Below are 24,079 nucleotides of genomic sequence, written 5' to 3'. Positions count from 1 at the left end.
TGTAATGTAATATTATAATCAAAATTATTTAAATTCATATACAGAAATAATAAATCTTGCAATGAAATATATAAATTAGTGGGATGGAGTATTTTTATATTAAGTATGCTACTAAAGTGATTCTAAATATTTTGTTTCAATAAATACTTATAAATTATTGAATAATATACTTAATAATATTATTATGTGTATTCGCTTTTGAACAAAAAAAATATAGTTAAGATTGGGAAATATTAGGACGTGACAACTAAAATTTTGACCAATCTCTATTATTCAGTATCCAGATGATTTCCAAAGCATAATATAAGAAATTAAAGAAGCGAATATTAAAGAAAAAGAAATTCCCTTAAAACTGCGGGGGCATGTTCATGCATGGAGCTCAGCTTTAAAATATCGGAAAATACGTCGTATATCTTAGATATGTAACATATTATATCATATCACATAATAAATACAAGAATCGGTATGAATCAGAATGCTATGCATTAAGCAAATAGGATGAGAGAAATATGAATATCTTTGAGAAGAGAGTTTTGGGAAGAATCTTTGGGGGTATTCAAGAAAGTGGCATTTGAAGGTCAAGATGTAATGATGAACTGTACACACCTTACAGAGGCGAAAAGATCACGTGGTGCAGAGACTGCACTGGATCGACGACGTGCATAAAATGCCGGAGCTTATACCAGCAAGTCGGGCTATGTACGCAACCCTCGAAGGCAAGAGAATACTTGGACGAAAATGAGTTGACTAGACGAGATTTAAGAATGCTCGGTCAAAGTAACTGGAGAGTGTCGACGCTGGATCGTCCAGGGTGGAGGAAGTTTTTGAAGGAGGTCAAGACCTACCAAGGGTTTTAGTGCCATAAATTTAATGATGATAAAGAGAGAAATTTCAGACGAATCTATCGAGATCAAAACTGGGATGGAGTATATTTGGAAGGCTGAATAAGATATTTAAGTAATCTATTTGATGTGTGTTGTGTTTAAACAGTAGCTAAGAATGTATGAGTGAGAAACATGGGTCTAGATTCAAAAAGGGTCTTAAAACGAAGAGTACCCAACAAAGGTGGTTAGAGGTAGATCTCTATGGTGGTAAAGGAGTATACACATGCTGCGATCATACCAATAAGAGAAAAAATCTCAAAGTAGAGATTGGTAGACCACATCCTTTGAATGATAGGACAATGATCTAGATAAATTACAGCATCCGATACCAAAAGTTTACTAAAATACCTACAAGAGATCGCAAGACGGATCAGATAATTTAATTTAGCGAATGCACGTATCAGCGCATGACAACGAGAAGAATTGGGACAGCAAGTAGAGACCATCAATCAGCGATGGAAATGATAATTTATAATATAATATAATAAGTGAACGGCCGGGTAGATTTATTTTATAATCGGTCGTTATAAAAATATATAATCAGCTCTCGAAAAGGACAATTTTGCGAACCGGACCACTCGGTAATTTTTCGAAAATAATAACATATTTTATGTAATGATTGTATGCATTATATAAAAATAAGTGTATTCGATATTTTGTTATATAAAACTCAGACTTTCAAATGAAATAACAGTCTTCAGGCATGTAAGATTAGGATATACCTAAGTAATGTAATGTTGTTGGCGCCGCAAATAAAAATTCAGGTTTACGTCACGTCATAAACATTATTTTTTATATGTTTCCGATATTTTTCGTATAAACTTTTAAAAATATATTTTTTTTTTCGTCCATGTCCGATCCTAATAGGATCATATGGGCCTCCACAGGGTAGAGGTTTGTGTTAACAGATTTTGTTTTTTACGAGAAATGGATGTCAGCCACTTGCTCAATCTATTAGGTCCATACCATGACTCACACACAAATTGAAAAACAACATGTATACTTGCCAGACCCAGGATTCGACTTTTAATAATTTACGACCGGAATGCTATATTTCATTTTTCCACGCGACGGAGCGATAATCTCAGGGATTTTACGAATAGGAACTGTGCTCCGGTACGTTCCGGTGCGTTATAATGGGAAGTAAATATTTCAAAATCCCACCATTCAATATTGGTTGCAAACCATGTTTTTGTGTACAAATGAGAATAGTAAGTTTTTTTAGTAAATTTGAAAGATATTCTTATTTTTATAAGCCAATCAATCTTTTATTTTAACGAATATTAACTAAATAAATTTGAGTATTTTAGATCCGATTTCTGTTTATTTTAGTTATAGAACACTATAACACGAGACCCTACCCAATATATATACGTCTGTTATCTATGACCCTACCCGAAAAAATATTCGAAAAAAATGTTTAAAAACTTATAGAAAGTGATTAAATAAAATGCGCAATACGAACTATATAAAATTATAGGTTACGTAGGTACTTAACTAAAGAATATTACGTACATACCTTCACATTTTTATTATATTTCTACCTCATCCGTTTATAGAAATGAACGCCTCATTTATTCGGTAAGCGTGTCGATATATATTCATTGTTTTTTTTTACCAATAAAGATATTATTTTCACATATACGTGCTTCAATATTTGAACGGGGGGAGCGTTAAAATCGGGAGCATCCATAATTATCATGTCGTCGTGATGATGCGCCACGCATGTCTGTTGAAAATTTCTTGTGCAATCAAACAGTTTATTGTTTATCGCTGTGTTCCCATGAAATTCCCTTTGGCTGCATGCTAAAAACGTGTATCTCCCGAGGGGTGGGATACCGTAACATGATAGTCATGTATTCTGAATGAGGGGTAACTATCGTACCAGTGAAGGTGCAAAGTATTTTTACGAGGTGGATGAAATCAATAAATTACATTACGTATGTATAATAAATTTATGCTTGTTTACTTTTATCAGTATATAAGCAGTATTAATATGTGTTTTTATTTTAATATATTATTATTATGTTAGTAGGTATCTCACATTAGGTATATGAATATATATTTTTTTAAATCTATATCTCACGATTCTTATAGCATTTTGTCATCATCATCATCCGGGGTTGATCCACTGCTGGTTTAAGGCCTTCTCTAGCTTCTTCTACTCTTCTTGGTCCCTAATTCAGCTCTGCCACGCACATCCATAGAAATTTATGAGTTTGTCCGTCCGGCGAGTTTTAGGACATCCTTGTGGTCATTTAGTGCTCCTTGGGTACCACTGTATGACGACATTATATATCCATTTATCTGCGTCTACTCTAACACATTGCGTACTCCTGTATGTTTCTTTATTTTATGGTTTCATTTGTGGTCCTTTCGCATTATGCCAAACATGCATCATTTCATACCGCGTATATAATATATACAATAAAATGTTTTCGGATAGCAACAATTTCGAATTATTTTTTTCAATCTGCATACATAATATACATATTTAGAATATAAAATAGGTACCTAAATGATTCTGTATGCGCCGGCTACTTCCGCAAAATCTTGTATGCACGCCAATGGGGATATCCATCCATCGACCCCATATCGTTAAACACCCTAACACTTTTAATGTTATTCAATTATGATTTAACATTAAAACCCTGAAACATATTTACAAAGTCAAATGTGGCGAAAACTACTTGCATACAAACATAGAGCTATGGTAGGTAATAATATAGAAATAATAAATTCCACCCTGCTTATCTTTGCATTGGTTCCAGTGGTTGACATCATTTTAATTTATTTTATGTAGTGTTCTATTTATTGAATACTACACTTTTTTAATATCGATGAATATACCTACATTAATTATGTTTCTTAAACAACCTTAACAATATAATATATTAATATTTCCATCAATTGAAAATCAATATAAATATATTATAGATGCCGGAACGAGCCTTTTTTTTAAATGGTGAAGGCAATAATAATAATATTATAACATACATTTTTTTTATTGGCATTAAAGAGCAGATTCATTTAAATAATTTTTGTATTCCGTGATTGGCTTTCACTAACAGTTTTTAACAGTTAGTAAATGATACTAATTCAGTGTTATTATTAGGTAAGTACTTACCTGTATTATTTTTACTGTTTATAAAGTATAAGCTTATATTTTAATGTGTACTTACATAACGCAACAATTACATGTATTTAATATTGTTTTCAATTATCAAATCATAAATAATAATTATGTAAGTGAACAAAGTTTATATAAGTTTTGATATAAATAAAATATTTGCCAAATATCTTTCCGTTGTCGATAGCATTAATTTTGCTATATTTATATATTTCATTTTGCGTTATATTTTATTATATTTAATTCTTAATTACTTATCTTGTGTATAAACTTATGCTTATTAGTATGAATAACACATTATTATTTAATTATATTTAAATCCGAACACTTAATCAAAAAAAAAATGAGATGAAAATAGATATCTTTGAAAGTAAGATATGAAGAAGGGTTTTTGAATTTGTATAGATATAACATATATGAGACGAAGCAAATAAGGTACAGTCACGAGTTATACATATTGTACAATAATCCTTATATCGTCTTACAAGTTAAAATATCCTGTCTCCGCTGGGCATACCATGTCTCAAGGACAGAAGACACCCAATCATTCAAAATGCTAAAATAAGGGCTGGGAAACACTTAATGACCTGTGTAATTGATGCAGATAATGATACGACGCACATATAACATATTTTGATAGGTGGTATATATCATGTAAAAGTAGAGTTTTGAAGGATCCAGTTATCTTGGGATTGACAAATTTGTCAGGGATATCATTCTCTAGTGTATATTCGAAATCCTCATTATTATTTTTTTCCAGGACAATATATTTTAATATGCGATTATACTTCGAGAGGATTGATTATATTACTCCATATATTATGGAAAAGCGAGCGTTAGTGACTAAGTGCAATCCTGGTTAATAATTGTCACTACTTAGTGAAGAAATAATTTGAATGAAAGAAAATCAAAATAAAAACTTTATTCAGAGATTGACTCCAGGTATTATTGGTGTTTATATTTGACTGACAGTTCTGTTTTTCATTTCACTTTCTGTTCGTAGTGTCAGATCATAAATAAACTGACAAGTGTGGCATCTCCCTGAGTCTCACACTTGGCACCGATACTGAAAAACTAGGAGTCATATTTTTAAGCCTGAAATTATTAGTCTCACACCTGATACTTATCTGATAAAAATGCAAGGTGGTAGTACAAGAAATATATAAATTACACACTTGCCGATGTTATTTATTACTTTTAAAAACGTTACAGCGTATCTTTGTTTCGTGGAAGCATCGCATAATTTATTTTACGATTTTTCCAGTGTCGACGGGGCATAGTAATTTCGGCGGCACTAAACCTGTCTGTGTCGCTTAAAGGGGGGCGTCCACCGCATTAAATTCGAACAAAACGATATTAATAAGTAATTATTGTTTTTTAACCGACACATGAATTCCCTGGCCACGAGTCACGCAACCCTCCCTTATTAGCTTTTCAAACAATTGTTTCACCTTAGTATGTTTTCAGTGTAATTGGAACAGACATTAGGGTTCGTTATATTCTTGTATTGTTTTTTTTTTTTTTTTACAAATTAATATAAATCGCTGATAAATGCATTTAGATTTCTTATTGTATTTGATTTCTAAAATCTCAACATAGCCTTCTTTATTAATATTATTAATAAAGATATGCATTTTCAAAGTAATTAATAACAATTCAGATTCCCCACAACTACTAACTTCCTTACATTAAATTTAATGTACCTACCAAGAGTCAATATGTCATATTTTCTCACTTTTATACATTCATACATATAAAACCAATCTAGGTTACAATTGTCCGGTAGCTCGACTCTGCAGAACCTTAAATCTTCACAGTGATTGAATAGATCTGTTTTGTTCTCTTGCCTTTTTCAAATAAAGTTGCTCCAAAATCTACGACTAACTGTATCTCGACAACTGCTTATTTTTTTACCACGTTTTTATTAGCTCGTATTCTTGTTTGTCCAGTACAAATTTCTTTTTGTTTGTCCAATACAAATCTTGTTTAACTAACTTCCCGACTAACTAGACATTTAAAACTTTAGAATATCGACGGTGTTTTGGCCAATTGATGTAACCCTCAAAATTGAAAATGTTCAGGAGAGAGTAAAAACTGTTTTTGTCGGAAATATTCTACTATGAAGTATATTAAAAAAAATATAATTAATACGATTTTAATTATTGAAGTATTTATTATTTACTAAAACATATGTATTTTAAACCAGTTTTACATAAAAAAATGTTTCAAATTAGAAAATGAGGGTTACATCAATTGGATGGTCCAGTTATTGTCAATATCTCATTTTTATAGGAGATATCTTATGGGTTACATCATTTGACTTTATTTATCATAAACATAACATTTTGTTAAATATATTTTTAAATTACAAATAAAACAAATTTATAATTATTAACATATTTTTTAAATTGTTGAAAAGGAAGACGAATTCAAAAGAAATATAATTATGATATCTTAATAAAACATAAGTCATATAGGTAGGTAGGTACCTTATAATTAAAAAGTAATGCTGTGTTTTACTAAAAGTTTTAAACAAGAATTATGTTATAAAAAATAATGTATTATAGTTAAGTATCCAAATAATATAACATTATAAATTATTAGGTGGCTCATCTTCTTCGTCTGTTTCATTCAGTGTATCACCAACTGCACTGTGATGCCCCATTGTCAAATATTCTTCATGGTATCTGGATGGAATTATTGTATTTTGTACAAGTTTAGACAGATCTTTAAATTTGGCCGTTAAAATAGAAATTGGTGTTTCGTATAGGCATCACAATACGGTTGACTCAGATATTCGTCGGGAAAACCTTCCTCTGGCAAATGTAAAGGTACTTTTCTCCGCATTAGGGTTCAATGAATAAGAAAAAAGCATGACGTGGTCTTTGGAGAACCAAGCCTTTTTAATATTTTTTAAACATTATTTTTTGATCTGCTTTATTTAATTTGGGGAGAATTGCATTCTGGAGACTTTTATAGTCTTTAAAGTCTCCATGGTCCATTGTTATTACGTTGTATAGTTTGGGGTTGATTTTAGAATTACTTATTAGTGTTGGCCATTCAGATGAGGCCCAAATAACTTTATTCTTTAAATTATTTTCAATTGTTACATGAATGGAGTCAACAGGCATATAAGTCTGTCCAGGTTTAAGGTATGTTATGCTGATATTTAAAATATTTTTTGCTGTTCAAACCGAATGATACAGGCCAAAATTTGGTGATTTTTATTCTGCCCCGGGGTATGAATCACAGTACAGCGACACCGTGCTCACTGAAACCCTTTCATCCACTATATTCAAATAGGTAGTTATTTAAAATTGTACAAATTTTATTGGCTCCCCTATGTCCATCCTGTTCTCCCCATAAAAAAAACAATAACCATTTCTGGTCACACTTTCATAGAAAGTTTCATTAAAGACTGTATTTTCGTCAATAATGAAGTAGTATGTTTAAGACTTTTTGGAGATCAAAACACATAAAAATGGATTTCCTTGGCTAAATCTTGTTCCTTTCAGTGTATAGATTTGGAAAACTCGGCTTCAAATTTGTGCTTTTTGTAGAAATCATTTTCTACATTTGTCATATTCTCTTCAGCAATATTCTTTAGTTTTTCACATGTAATTACATTTGTCTTTTTTTGGATGGTGGATACCTAAATTGTACTTTGTACGAAATACATCTTTGAACACTTTCTCAGAACATGTTATAAAATTGCGTATCTTACATTCGTCTTTGTATAACCTGTAAACAAGTGATGTATTCTTCAATTCTCTATTTAAATATTTTCGTGTTGTGCTTGCTCTACAGTAGTGCGAAAGAACTGCTGGTAATTTTTGTATAAACATTTCAATGTCGTGCAAAACCTCTAAAGATGTTTTGTTTTTTGGAGTGTGTTTTATTGTTGTTTTTATTTAATAAAACGCAATTTTTTTTATAGTACTTATTCCACTTTTAATTAATATATTAGGACCGGTTTCGTCCGCTTCAGTGGGACATTTTCGACTGAATACATTTATTTTTTATTTTTTTATAAAACAATATTTATCAAACAAAATTCAAAGCGATAGAAATAATATAACAATAGGTACATAATAATTATCCGTCCAATAATACCTTCCCAATAACAGACTAATTTAAAACTAATGAGGTTGGACATTAATATTTCATACTACGTCAGGGGCATTAAACAAATTATTTAAAATATTAACAAACCACAAAATATAAAACAATCTACACTTACAATAACATTAATATCAACAAATAATTATAATTAGTCAAAATTAACAATAATTTTTTTTTTTTTTATAAAAAAATAAAATAAAATTATCAATTGAAGTGAGATGGAATAAAAAACAAATACAACCAAAATATGAGTCAGAATTCAATAAAAATAATAAATAATGTACAATATATAAAGTTATGTTATGACAATCCCAAATATTAAATAGGGTACAATAATGGAGAAGACACAAAATATAATTGATCATTTAACAAATTAGAATTGGGCAAAAATTTATACCTATTAATTTCTAGGATTTCCTGTTTATCCAATTTTATAGATTTCTCATTCAAATGCAGGATTTTAAAATTTTTACTGATATTAAAAGAGTGATTATTTAAACTTAAATGATTTCCAAAAGCTGAAGATTCATTACCATTTTTGGCACAGGCTAAATGTTCTTTGATCCTAGTATTAAAGGATCGTCCCGTTTGTCCAACATATTTGGCATCACAAGAGTCACAACTTAATAGATAAATTCCACTTTGGTTAAGTTTATCTAATCTATCTTTAGTATTCACCAGTATTGAATTCAAATTTTGTGTGTTGTAAAATGTTACATTGAAAAGTTTTTTATCTATTTTTCTTGAAATATTTTCAGACACTCTTCCTAGGAAACATAATTTAACCCAGCGTTTAATTACACTGGCTTCATCTATCACTAAGCCAGAAGTCACATTTAATAAAGCTAATTTTTTAGATTTGCTGGCCAGAATGCGATCAATCAAACGTGAGTCATAACCGTTATTAAAAGCGATTTGTTTAATCGTCTTTAACTCCAAAGCAAAACTATTTTCGGACATAGGAACCATTAATAAACGATGTATAAAAGCATGGAAAACTGATAATTTATGTGAGATATGGTGTCTAGAAGAGTTATTAATAATGTTATCACCGAAGGTATCCTTTCTAAAAATGCTAAATGTATGTTTGTTATTTGTAATATTGATTGTTAAATCCAAGAAGTTAATTGTACTGTTCCCTAGTTCCATTGTGAATTGAATTGACTTATTAATACTATTTATGTCTTTTAAAAAAATATCTAATTGTCTTTCCGTGCCTGACCACAAAGCTAAGATATCATCTACATATCTATACCAGTAAATGATATTTCTAAATGACTTTAAATTGCTTATCTTAGATTCGACTATATCCATGAAGAAATCTGCCAAAATAGGAGATAAGGGACTACCCATTGCCAAGCCATTAATTTGTCGATATATGTTTCCATTGAATTTAAAGTAATTCTGATCTATGCAACATTCAATCACAGACTTTATGTCTTTAGTCAACAATGGATTAAGATTCTTCATGTCTATAAAGTCCAAGATTGCTGATTTCAAATCCACTATTGGGACACTTGTGAATAAACTCACGACATCAAATGACACGAGTTTCGCATTCACAGGTACCACAACATTTTTGATTTTATCAACTAAATCTAAAGAATTCTTTATTGTAAATTTTGGTATAAAATCTAATTTATGTTACCGCCTTCATACAAATTAGCTAAATTGGGTAATAATTTATTCAAACATATATAACAAATTAGATTTTATACCAAAATTTACAATAAAGAATTCTTTAGATTTAGTTGATAAAATCAAAAATGTTGTGGTACCTGTGAATGCGAAACTCGTGTCATTTGATGTCGTGAGTTTATTCACAAGTGTCCCAATAGTGGATTTGAAATCAGCAATCTTGGACTTTATAGACATGAAGAATCTTAATCCATTGTTGACTAAAGACATAAAGTCTGTGATTGAATGTTGCATAGATCAGAATTACTTTAAATTCAATGGAAACATATATCGACAAATTAATGGCTTGGCAATGGGTAGTCCCTTATCTCCTATTTTGGCAGATTTCTTCATGGATATAGTCGAATCTAAGATAAGCAATTTAAAGTCATTTAGAAATATCATTTACTGGTATAGATATGTAGATGATATCTTAGCTTTGTGGTCAGGCACGGAAAGACAATTAGATATTTTTTTAAAAGACATAAATAGTATTAATAAGTCAATTCAATTCACAATGGAACTAGGGAACAGTACAATTAACTTCTTGGATTTAACAATCAATATTACAAATAACAAACATACATTTAGCATTTTTAGAAAGGATACCTTCAGTGATAACATTATTAATAACTCTTCTAGACACCATATCTCACATAAATTATCAGTTTTCCATGCTTTTATACATCGTTTATTAATGGTTCCTATGTCCGAAAATAGTTTTGCTTTGGAGTTAAAGACGATTAAACAAATCGCTTTTAATAACGGTTATGACTCACGTTTGATTGATCGCATTCTGGCCAGCAAATCTAAAAAATTAGCTTTATTAAATGTGACTTCTGGCTTAGTGATAGATGAAGCCAGTGTAATTAAACGCTGGGTTAAATTATGTTTCCTAGGAAGAGTGTCTGAAAATATTTCAAGAAAAATAGATAAAAAACTTTTCAATGTAACATTTTACAACACACAAAATTTGAATTCAATACTGGTGAATACTAAAGATAGATTAGATAAACTTAACCAAAGTGGAATTTATCTATTAAGTTGTGACTCTTGTGATGCCAAATATGTTGGACAAACGGGACGATCCTTTAATACTAGGATCAAAGAACATTTAGCCTGTGCCAAAAATGGTAATGAATCTTCAGCTTTTGGAAATCATTTAAGTTTAAATAATCACTCTTTTAATATCAGTAAAAATTTTAAAATCCTGCATTTGAATGAGAAATCTATAAAATTGGATAAACAGGAAATCCTAGAAATTAATAGGTATAAATTTTTGCCCAATTCTAATTTGTTAAATGATCAATTATATTTTGTGTCTTCTCCATTATTGTACCCTATTTAATATTTGGGATTGTCATAACATAACTTTATACTGCAAATCAGGCGTCCATGCAATAACGGACCGAAATTCGGTCAATCCTATTGTCATGGACATTAAAACTGATATCCAGGAACTACGATGCAGAAAACAGAACGTGCACATCGGCTGGATAAGGGGTCACTGCGGAATCCTAGGAAATGAAAAAGCGGACGAAAAGGCTCGAGAGGCTACTCTTAAAAAGACGGCCCCAGATTTTGCCAAATTTCCGCTCAGTTTTGCCAAGAGGAAAATAAAAAGCAGGACCCTTCAACTCTGGAATGATCGATATTTGAAAGAAACGACAGGAAATATTACTAAAATGTTTTTCCCAACAATTTTCCATGCCTTTGATTTCAGGAGAATGCAGGAAGTTGGCTTTGAACTCACACAATTCCTCACGGGTCACGGTGGGTTCATGAGCTACCTGCATCGATTTAAGCTCTCCGAGATCGACAGCTGCCCGTGTGATGATATGACCCCTCAAGATGTCCCTCATCTTTTTATGCATTGCCCCATTTTCAGCTTCCAAAGACAGCAGCTGGAGGCGCGATGCAGGAGTCTAGATGAGGACCTATGCGACATCGGATCCGTGATAGTTCACAAGGAACTATCACGAAAGGTAGTATCATACATGATTAAAATAGTGCAGGATATTGGCAAAATAAACGAAGCCAGGACACAAAATGCCGAACACTCTTCAAGTGAAACGGAAGGCCTGGTGATTTCTGTCAACAGTCCGTCTTCTCCTGAAGAGTTTTCTGTGGTTTCCTCTTCACAAGAGCAAATGCGGAGAAGTTCCTGTTAAGACCCACAGTAGTATATCCCTCCTGATCCCAACACTATATAGTTAACACTATAGACTAATAAATAAAGAAAACTCCAATTGAAGATCTACAAACCTTGTACATAATAAGCAAGGTCAATAATAAATGCAACTCCCATATAAAAAAAAAAAAAAAAAAAAAACATAACTTTATATATTGTACATTATTTATTATTTTTATTGAATTCTGACTCATATTTTGGTTGTATTTGTTTTTTATTCCATCTCACTTCAATTGATAATTTTATTTTATTTTTTTATAAAAAAAAAAAAAAATTATTGTTAATTTTGACTAATTATAATTATTTGTTGATATTAATGTTATTGTAAGTGTAGATTGTTTTATATTTTGTGGTTTGTTAATATTTTAAATAATTTGTTTAATGCCCCTGACGTAGTATGAAATATTAATGTCCAACCTCATTAGTTTTAAATTAGTCTGTTATTGGGAAGGTATTATTGGACGGATAATTATTATGTACCTATTGTTATATTATTTCTATCGCTTTGAATTTTGTTTGATAAATATTGTTTTATAAAAAAAAAATGTATTCAGTCGAAAATGTCCCACTGAAGCGGACGAAACCGGTCCTAATATATTAATTAAAAGTGGAATAAGTACTATAAAAAAAAAAAATTGCGTTTTATTAAATAAAAACAACAATACAATGCAGTTCCACCATGAATTGACAGTTAACAAAATAAAGGAAATTGGAGTGTGTTTTTCACGACTATATCGTTTGGCTGTATGAAGTTCTGTTTTGTTTTGAATTGTGTAGAAAACCTTATTTTGGGATATATTAAGGCTATACTTCAGCTGGGGCACTTTCTAAAACGATCGTGACGACGCAACGCGAAGATTGTGCAAACTGTGCATTTCACAACATAATTTATCATAAAAATTCAACATGCGTCCATTTAATGTTATGTGTATTGTTCTAATAATAATAATATATTCATTGAGATGTTTTCTTTTTCAAGTAAATGGGTAACGATTTTTAGTCATCTTTACACGATTTAAAAATTAATTCCCCCGACGCCATCACATTGACGTGTTCACAGTTCGATTATCGCTCTCTGATTGGCAGCGAGTCCAAAATTTCGTCGCAGCTATAGTTGAAAATTATTTTCCTTTTCACTGAAGTATGCTCTTAAGAGTATTTTATAAAAAAATCTGGCAAACTTTTCGGGTAGCGTTATTAACAGGAACAAAATATTCTCTTTTTATACACCTTATACGTTTAATACACCTCCGATCACTTGACAAACCACAAGTGGCGAACAAACTTTATGAATGAGCGAGCAGGGCAAATGGTGTAACCAACATATAATAGTGGCTTACATCAATTGTCTTATGAGAAAAAGTTTTTGCAGTGGGTTACACTATTCAGTTACATCAAGTGGCCGGGTCATAATTTTTTTACCTAAAACCAATGTAAAATGATGTTTCCCTTCCAAAAAGTGGTAAATGATTTTTTTTAATTTACAATATTTGGCCGGGACCTGCTCTGTCGTCTTTAAAATGAGATCCAATCATTAACTCATTTTCGTATAATTTGAGGGTTACATCAATTGGCCAAAACACCGTCGATATATCAGAACACGATGACAATGCATTCTTTGAATACTTTTAGCCATCTTTAAGCAGAATTGAATTCATTTTCAGTTAATTCTGTTTTGTATGGAAAGTCATTTCGGAAAAAAATCGTAAAAAGTAAAACACTATTATTGGTTGCTAAGGGGTCCTAGCAACTAAATTATTAATATATACGTGCGTTACTATGGAAATAAATATGAAATGTCAAAATGACATTTCAGTATTCTATATTTATTCAGTATTTCTATCAAGTACAAAACAAAAGTTCTTTTTATCTGGTAATTATTTTTCTTATATTGCCTGTCTTATCCATATATACACTTTTTTGTGTTTTTTTTTCTTTATTTTTCTTATGCTTAATGTGTTTTAACTACTAATTTTTTTAACGATTTTAAATAACTCTCCAATTATATTCATTACAGCTGCACCTATTTGATCTAATTTAATTTTATGTATTATGCTTTTTGTGTCCGCCTGTTATTGGGACCATACTATTTTAGACATAATATTTTTTCTATATTATAATTTTACTTATCCTCTGTGATTAATCCTGTTGGTTGACCTAAATAATAATAAAAAAGGAATAAATATCTAGATAGTGAGAAGTGATCGATCAGGTGTCACAATATATTAAAAAATATTCAAGAGGGAGGCATACTCATATTCAACACATACTCAATATTTTCTCGTTCTTATTTTTATTTTTCTTGTCATTAATATTATATAATTATTATTGTTCTAATATAGTTCCATTTTATTTAAGTATTTGGACTATTGATCCTTGAAAGATTTTTTGAACTCGACTGTGATTTTTCATTATTGAGCAACCATTTCTTTTACCAATGTACATACATAGACAAAAAAAAATTAAGAATGACCACGTTCATAACTAATTTTCGTAAATAGATTACATAATACATAATAATTAGATTACATTAGGTATATATATATATAAAACAAGCAGTTTTTTGCAAGTCTTCGATAAATTTAAAATAAGTTTAAAATATGTATACAATTAGTGCAATTTAACTTCATTTATACATTTCTCATGACAATTGAGATCTGGAAATATTTGAAGTATTTACCTATTTATTTTATTGGTTCTACTGATTTTTAAATGTGTAAATTTACCCAATTCATGAATCACCTAATATCAACACAATGTTTACCAACGTATACACAATTGCTGGTGGTCGCTACCAATATAAACCGAGAAACAATATTATAAAGAATTCATAGGTTTTTACATTATAGTTTATTTGATATTTTTCTTAGTGGTAGTTAATAATTATTGTGCTGTGAAAGTGACTTAGGTTGAGTGGGGACGAGTGCCGAAAAATAGCTAACAATTATAGAAATTACGGGGGCTCCTCAGCGCAATGTCAACATCATATTCACACGTGACATTGAATAGAGTGGCGCAAATCGAGCATCGCCACTATAAATCACTGCTACCATAAAGCGGACGACCTTTCGATGCGCGCGTGCGACTTTTTTCGATGTGCGCGTCTATCCAAATCTACGCGGCCTCTATCTACGCTTCCTGATTACGAATACCGAACGTTCCTCTGAGATAATTTAATAAATTGTTGATTTTAAATATCGAATATTGCTTGATGTTCACAATCTAGTATTTTTTCGAATATCGAATATCAAAACATCCTTATAAAATCATTCATATTTCGAAGAACCCAATTTGTGATTTTAAATATGGAACCTTATTTTCGAGTTAATTTTTTTAATTTTAAATACAGGATATTTTTTTCAAGTAATAATTTATTAATCATAAAGAATATTTCCTTGTACTGAAATGGCATGCTTAATAGTAAATGGATTATTATTATTAAAATTGATAGCACTAAAAAAATTAAACTTTATATAAAAATATGCATATAAACTCCAGAAAGTTTTTAATTTAGTTATTGAAAAAATCTATTTTGTCATAATTTGTACCAAGGTACAACAATTTTCGATTTTTTTTATGATTGTTCACCCAATTAAATATTCTAAATAATGATAGTTAATCGTATAAACATATTTTTGTTTAACCTGTAACACTGAAAAATAAATCTCAGAATACAATAGTGCGTAGTTTGCTACTAGAAAATCGGCTTTCGCCTCAATTAATCTTTGTAAGTTTTTTCACCTTTACTTTTAAATAGTTAGGCTACGGATAAATTAAAAAGGGTTTTCAGTAAAGATTTTGAGTTAATACATCTTATAACTACATCAGTATTAAAACCAATAAAATATGTAGGTACTTCAGAAATGTGTTTGAGATATTGAAAATTCAATAAATAATACTATTATCGAGTCGATAATAAATAATCAGAGTATTTTAACATTTTTAATATGAAAATATTATTTTATGTATTTTATTTAAATATTATCTGACATAATATTTATTTTAATTCCACTGTATAATCTCAATTGAGTATTCTGACTTCTGACCAATGAGGTCTTATTGACAACCGAAAATCGTACAATTTGGGCAAACCTGCATCAAAATGATATAAAATCTGATTGGCTGAAAACTACTCCATACTAATCAGTCGATACACCATAGGCTACAGCTGTCTAATACTAATACTCCAACCCAATTTACACCTCTGAATCCTTAAGAGCATACATAAGTGAAACGGCAAATAATTTTCAACAGTAGGTGGAACGAGATTTCGCAATCGTCGCCAATCGGAGACTGACAGTCGAGGTGTAAGCACGTCAATTTGTTTTTCGATGGCGTCGGAAGAATATATTTTTAAATCGTGTAAAGATGACTAAAAAACGTTCCGCATGTACTCGAAAAAGTAAACATGTCAATGAATATACTATTATTATTACGAATATAATAATAAACCAAACATTAAAAGGACGCATGTTGAATTTTTATTACAAATTATATTTAATCGGCTCGCGTCATTTGCACAATCCGCGTATCGCCTAGTCACGATCTTTTTAGACCATGCCTCAGCTGAAGTATATATAGCCTTATTGAACTGTTAAAAATTGTGTACGCATAAAATCTATGCGAATTTAGCTAAATGCCTATCCTGTATTGTATCAATGAATTCCAATTGATAAAAATACCTCAATTTTTTTTAATGTTAAAAGATACAATATTCAATGTTCCATAGCATAGTGTGTTTTAAGGTATTTCTTGAAACGTCTTTCCGTCCATCACAATTTGATATCTTGGTAAAAAAACGGTTTTATAACGAATCATAGAAAAAAAGAAAAAAAATTGGAATAGTACTGTACTAGGACTAGGTAATATTTTACTAAGCAGTCTTAATATGGCAAGTAGTATACCCCAAAATGTACGAGTTGTGAACAAGCTACAACACCTTCCCCAATGGAAAGTTTTTGAAGCTATTTGAATGTACCAGTCGAATAATACAGATTATGTACGATAAATTCCCAGGTTATACTTGGAAGCGGATCAAATTGTTTTAGGGTCGCTACTCCGTCCAAGCCGCCGATGATGATCCAAATCGGTTCCGGGTCTTCCCCGACGTTTTAGGCACACGCGTCCGCACAATGGGACGTCGCACACTTCATCCCCGATATCGCTCGCCTCGCTTTGTATAAATAAATATTTCGGGTTTTGATTTCGCCAGGCACTTACTGGCAACACACATCGATCTCTGGCAATTAACACTTTATCGAAGTTGAAAGTCATACTCGAACATTAGCCGTCGCACGAATTCGGATATCAGCGGTGAAGACTCCTAACTTAACGCTTTTTTTCGAACATTTCATAATTATATATTATTATTATTATTGTATACATAATACATGTTTAAAATTATCGTAACTGTATGAAATATTAATTTTAACTGAATATTTATATTTTAAATAAACAAAACAGTATCACGTGTCATAACAATCATAATAAATATAGACATACATAAAAACAAATAGAAATTTATTAATATAATTATAATGCCATGCTTCCTAGCTCTCGAAATTCATCATAAATTGTGGTTTGATCGAATAAAAAATGTATTTTCAAGATAGATTCTGATTATTTATTTATATATTATTTAAGAAAATAAAACATTGTCGACATAAAAAATCAAAATTCAGGACATTCACAAAATGAGATTTACATTATAATAAATATTACCCTCACACGGGAAAAGAAGAAAAAATTAAAAAAAAAACATAAACAATTTTATACCTACAGTAAAATAAAATTTCAAAAACAAAATACACAGCATATCACTGAAAATGTCTGGGGAGTGCATTGACTAGTCTTGCACCGCTCGCTAATGTTACCTGATGGGCTTGATACGAGGAAACAGTTCTGACTCATGGCTGCTGCGACCACGTAGGTAATTGATAGGTGTATATAAATATTAATTTTTATTGCCAATATCGCCAGCATTGGAAAGCATCCCTCGAGAGTCAAGATTCAAGAAAGTGAAAAGTGACCATGTCTTGTAGAAAGAATTGAATTGAATCTTGAATATATTATAAATCGTAATAAACTTTCCGATTGTCACCGCGTGTTATTCCTCCTTCTTTCCTTGATGTGTTGAGATCGTTGCAGAAGCCATTCTCAAGAAATGAGGAAGGTAGAAAGAAGAATCCGCGATGACAACCCAAAAATCTAATATTATAATAAACAACTTCGATATCCTCAAACAACAGGTTGTGAATCGTTTAAACAGACAATATAATCGTTCTGGCATTAAAAACTGTATCAGTGAAATAAATTTAAATATTTTATGTAGTGTTATAATGTTACTTAAAAATCTGAAATATATTAAGCCGTATAATATATTATTGTATGTAGGAAATATATTATTGTGGTGACAGACACGTTAAGATATTTCTAAGAAAATCGTTTGACAAAACATAAAAAAACACTATTAAAAAAAAAATGTTTTATGTTTGAAACACACAATATATAATATCGACTGCCTCATGTAATAACACACCAATTCGAAATAGTGTGTTTTATGTTTTTTGAGCTATTGTTGCATAGAAAAAAATACCACACCAGCCAATTTTTTTTTGGATTTTTTTCTCGAAAAACACCCAAAATACTGTTTAAAATAATACTCGTAAGTAGAGTTATGATTATATAACATTTTTTGTAAAATCTTAAATTACATGGAATAATAATCCACTTGTAGTTGGTGTGTTATTACTCGGAAAAAATATACATGCTCCCTACACAAATCATTTTAGTGTATCAGAATATGACACTAATTCAACTTTCACCTTTAAATCTCGCCTTTATCAACATATAACAACACTGTATTGAAAAATCATTATCCTTTGTAATGAATCGCACCTACTTTCATTATCACAAATTGCTTTTGTGACAGTAAAATTGTATTATTTTTGTTATTGTGTACAAATGACTAATTTTAATATTATTATTAATACTATCGGCCTATGGTAGGTACTATTGGAATTCGAATTTAAATTCTAATGGATTTAAGTTATGAACTATTCCATTTAATTAATATGTCGCCAACTAGATCTCGGCGAATATTACAATAAGCTCAAGAGACTAATAAAATAAAGGATGGAAACAATAAAAAAATAAATCTCCTATTTCAGACAACACATTTTTAGGTTATAATTATAAATGATTCAACCTTAAATATTCTGTCTGTACTATTGGCTCCTACAGGATTTTCAACGTTTATAATATTCTGTGTTTTGTAATATAAACTATAACGTCTTCCTATCATTAGTAAGCATCGTATAAATGCATATTTGCACCATTAGTTTCCAATTTACAACCTACAATAATTATTCTTCTTGTATTGATTCCATGACGACTTGTGATAAGTAAATAAGGTAAAACTTGCCTATTTTTGCACATGTGTTGACCTTTTTACTATACTTTTATGATAAATATGGTAGTAAAAAAAGTCTAAAAGGTTTATTGCATGTTTGGGTGAAAATTGGATAGTCCAGGTTGATTTTATCCCCATCTGAAGACTCCGAATAGTCCTAGTGATCCTGGATTGTCGGGTTTTAGTTGTTCTTCTAGTGTGCCATTATGACGCAAAAATTTGGAGGAGATTTGGGAATGATTGATGATTTGATCGAAGAAATTACGAAATCTCCAGCAGATCTTACACAGAATGAAATATATCGCTATATTTTAGAGCATAATAAATAACAGTATACTTCTGTCAGTAGGTACTTTGCCACCTTGAAACATAAATGCACTTGTAGACATCACGTCATCAGACATGACGTTGTACCTACTTAGTGCATCTGTACAAAGTATTTTCACTATAAATTGACACACTTGAATCGAGAAAAAGAAGAGAGCTGTAATTTAAGACTTGTGTAAAAAGAAGAAAGCCAAAAAAGCATTCAATTCAGGTGAAGAATATGTGAATAAATCTAAGAATATTTGAATACCATGGAAGCACTATGTAAAAATTCTTGCCAATTCAAATATGTGCCCAAAAAATGAGTGAATCCAAACGTCAAGTTAGTTTTGATTCATTTTGTATTACTGGCAATCATGAGAAACAATGGGATTACATTTTACGATATGACAAGTCAGTGCAAAAGAAAACCCAAAAACTACCAGCTTCTTTAAGACGTTTAAAAGCACTTATTTATGGTTTGTCATGCAATAACGAAATAATAAAAGTATGTAAAACTATGTTTTTACAAACACTTTCAATTTCAAATATGTGGGTGGTGAGTGCTTTTAAAAAAAGGAAGAGTCAGAATTGCTATTGTATAGTCAAGGCAGGTACAACAACTGTTCTCATGCACTCAAGGAAGCAAAAAAAATAGTATAATTGAACATGTTAATAATATATTTCATAAGAAAAGAATCCCAATATGTTAGAAAAAATAGCCAAAAAGAATATTAAGACGAGAATTTGAATATGGTGAAAATGTTTCCCCAATATAGCATATGATTTGGATCAAAATAATATCAATTTCCAATTGCTACTGAACGCCAATATAAAGGCATATTTTTCTCGTATTTCTTCGTCTGAACAGGAACGGAAACAATAATTGAGTAAATTAAATATTTAATAAAAAATAAAGTGATTATCAGCAACATTTATTATTTACAGAACGTTCGAGAGAGATGAAACAGGGTGATATAAATCGTGCAAAAGAAAATCACATTACAACTGTTACAGCATGTTTTGATTTACAAAAGTTTTAACTGTGTCACAAAGTGAAGTATGAGTCTTTCATTATAAGAGAAAATAATATGCCATCTATAATCTCACTGTTCATGATAGGGTGGCTATTAATTGTAACCTTTGGCATCTACAAACAGTTAAGTGAGGTGCGATAGAAATAAGTAGCTGCATAGAAGTATAGAAGTCTTATAAGTACTATTTTTACATATTTTAAATCTAATTTTAAGAATACAGTTGTATATTATATGATAGTTTTCCTATACTTAATTTAAAAAAAGTTTAATTTACATAAAGTTTATAATGCTGCAACGTAATTTACGTAAAATATATAGGTAACAAACTATCCTATCATTTCTTAATTTATACTACCAATCATTATTATGTTGAGTGGAATATTCATTAGGTAACTTTGCAATTATTTTACCATAATATTATGTTCTGTAAAACAATTTCCTCAAACTGACTGAATGGTTAAAATACAGTTTATTGCGATAAAATATTGTTTAATTAAAAAATCTCTTCATATTCAATCAGAATATCTAAACATATTTTTGGTTTAATCAAATATCATCGAGAGAGAAAACACTAAGAGCACATAGTATGTCATTCCCCGTAAAAGTCAAAACAAAAATCTCTCTAAGTCGAGATATTTAAGATTATCTTTCAGAATTAGCATGAAAAAAAACACCATCTCAAGTTACGTGGTACTTTTTTTATGAAAAAAAAAATAATTACGTGGAAAAACACACCAAGTATAGATATATACACCCTCTAAAAATATATAAACGGGAAAAATCACACCAAATCTAGATGTAATATTTTAGTTGTCAAACTTAACGTGGAAAAACACATTTAGGGTATTATTTCCCAAATTATTGTCTTGCAAAAGTTGATTGTATGCTTAAATGATACTCTATTTAAAGATATAAATTATAATTTAAATAATGTTTGCACATAATAAACGGCTTTTGCTACACATTTTTTTGAATGGTTTTTTTGCTCTCCTGAAAAGTTGATAATTTAGAGTTAGTGTGTTATTCCATGAGGTAGTCGATATATTTCGAAAATTCCGACAAAGGGTTTTCTGAAACGATTTTAATAGTTGTTATCCTAATAATATTTACTACTCGTACCTATTTATCTGTAATATTTGTTTCCCAAGCAAAATGGGCTCGCATTTTTATTCGGCAATGTGAATCATCATTGACAAGGAAAAATAAATAAAATTGTCTTCTTCGTAGACCATAAATCTCGTCCGCTCGGGTTAATTCGTTTGATTGTTGTCAAACATGCGAGAGAGCTCCCAGCATCCCTCACTCACAACACCCGCCAGAGCTTTCTAAACTTTTCAAATGATGCTCAACAATTTTATAATCATATAAGTACTTATACTAAAAAATATCCTAAACAAAATAGAAGAAGACTTTATACGGACGGTCTATTTATAAATATAAAAAATTAACCATTTGTGTAGATATTTTTCTAATAAATACATTTTTTATATATAAATATAAAACTGTATTTTAAGCTTTATTTTGATGTTTAAAAAGTTAAATAAAATGTATACTTAAAAAAGAACATTACATTATAATTATCATAATAAAATTGATATTTTTGTTGGTCGCATTTAATAGTAAAATATAAGTGGAATAAGAATAATATTAATCATCACGTACCTACTTAATGAACTGTCAACGTAAGTATTGTTGTATAGATTTTTTTTTGTATTCAAATAAAGGAGATGTCTTCTTTTTGTCTAAAATATAATATCCTCCACATACGAGTGTTTTAATAATGTTACTTATATGTCAACCTCTTGAGAATTGTTAGTCCAATAATTATTAATATCTTATTTTTCAGAAAAAAATACATTTATAAAAAAGGAAGCTCATAAAAGATAGTTTGTGTTGTGTACATAAAATAGGTCTCTATTTTTTATATATGACTTTTTCCGTCTTGTGATATTTTGTTTTTTGCCAAATTCTTCTTTTCATATAATCTATCTGCTATTCGTATTTTGTTCATCTGGTAACCGAATTTTTAGATATATATATTTTTTATGCATTTTATTTCAACGATCACAATAATTAACCATCAATATAAAATATGCTATAGATTTTGAAGGTTTAACTCAAGTGTGCCAATTTGCAGTACCCATATCCCTTAGAGGTGTGATACAGACTTTCAAGTAATTTTTTTAATGAATAATATGATCAAACATAATGTTTGATCATTATCATTTAATTTGCGAACACATCACGCATAAGAAGCAGAAATAAAGTCATGGAATTCTATGTTAATAATTAGGGTTAATTTTTCTGTTTAAAATTTTTGAAATAACAGTATAATAATGTGATGTATATGGATTGAGTTAAAAGTTTATTTATCTATGGTTTTTAAGTATGTGTTTTCATCTGTAGTTAAAAAAAATACTTTTTCATCTTCAAATGTGATATTAATTTTGTAGGGGTGCGAACATTAATCAAACATTTACTAGGAGTATGAGGCATAGGAAAGTTTACAACCTTAATTCAAATTTCATGTAGACTGTTATTATTAATTATTACTAATCGTTGAATTAATATTTCCACTTCATTTACTGAGGACTTAATAAAATGAATAATTGTTATCCATTCAGCTGGATAAGACGACTAAATATATGAGTTTGAACTAGTGACCCGGCGATAGGAGTGTTGCTTGCTATCCTCTACTCTACGGTGTATGCAAAATGCAAACAGTTAAACTATGTATCACATGTTATGCTAAATAATCTGATGCGGTATTCTTACAAATTCCACACATACAATGAGTGATACAGCATTTTTTTTTATTACGTGAACATACTCGTATTTTAAAAATCTATGTAAATTTTGTGAATTAATTTACCGGAAAAACACGAAGGTGTTGCTGAGTTTCTGACACCTTCTTTGACAACCTTTCCTCACCAGTTAGAGTTTTTCATGATTGAATATATTATGTAATTGTTTGTTATTAATGTGTTTACTATAAATACTAAGTTCAGAAAACATTGGGCATCATATTCTGCTAAATATTATTATTGACTAAAACAGTGTTATATTTTATAATATTTCAAACATACATGTAAGAATTCTTTCCTAAAATTAAAAAAAACGTTAACTCAATATCAAGTTATTAGGAAACAAATTTTCAAAGTTTTATACACAAGCATAATCATATTTATGCAAGTATAATATCAATCTAGGGTAGGTACCTACTATTGTCTGGTGCCTGGACTCTGAAAAACTCTGAATGATCGAGAGGAACTATTTTGCCTTCTTTTGCCTCTTTTAAATTTAAAAACTTGCTCCAAATTT

The 24,079-nt window shown here is 30.0% G+C and overlaps 1 protein-coding gene and 1 pseudogene across 1 annotated transcript in view; both read right to left on the bottom strand.

Moving 5' to 3' along the window:
* Positions 1-24,079, bottom strand: part of LOC147079718 (DNA-binding protein D-ETS-3-like) — a 207,558-nt gene that overhangs the window by 159,531 nt on the left and 23,948 nt on the right. The window lies entirely within an intron of this gene.
* On the bottom strand, positions 6,605-7,491 carry LOC147079719 (uncharacterized; annotated as a pseudogene).

Source organism: Rhyacophila brunnea, unplaced genomic scaffold (assembly GCF_057557595.1).
Source record: "Rhyacophila brunnea isolate RB1 unplaced genomic scaffold, BYU_Rbru_1.0 scaffold_1, whole genome shotgun sequence".
Classification (NCBI taxonomy): Eukaryota; Metazoa; Arthropoda; class Insecta; order Trichoptera; family Rhyacophilidae; genus Rhyacophila; species Rhyacophila brunnea.
The sequence above is the reverse complement of the archived record's forward strand: the minus strand, read 5'-3'. Positions and strand labels throughout refer to the sequence as shown.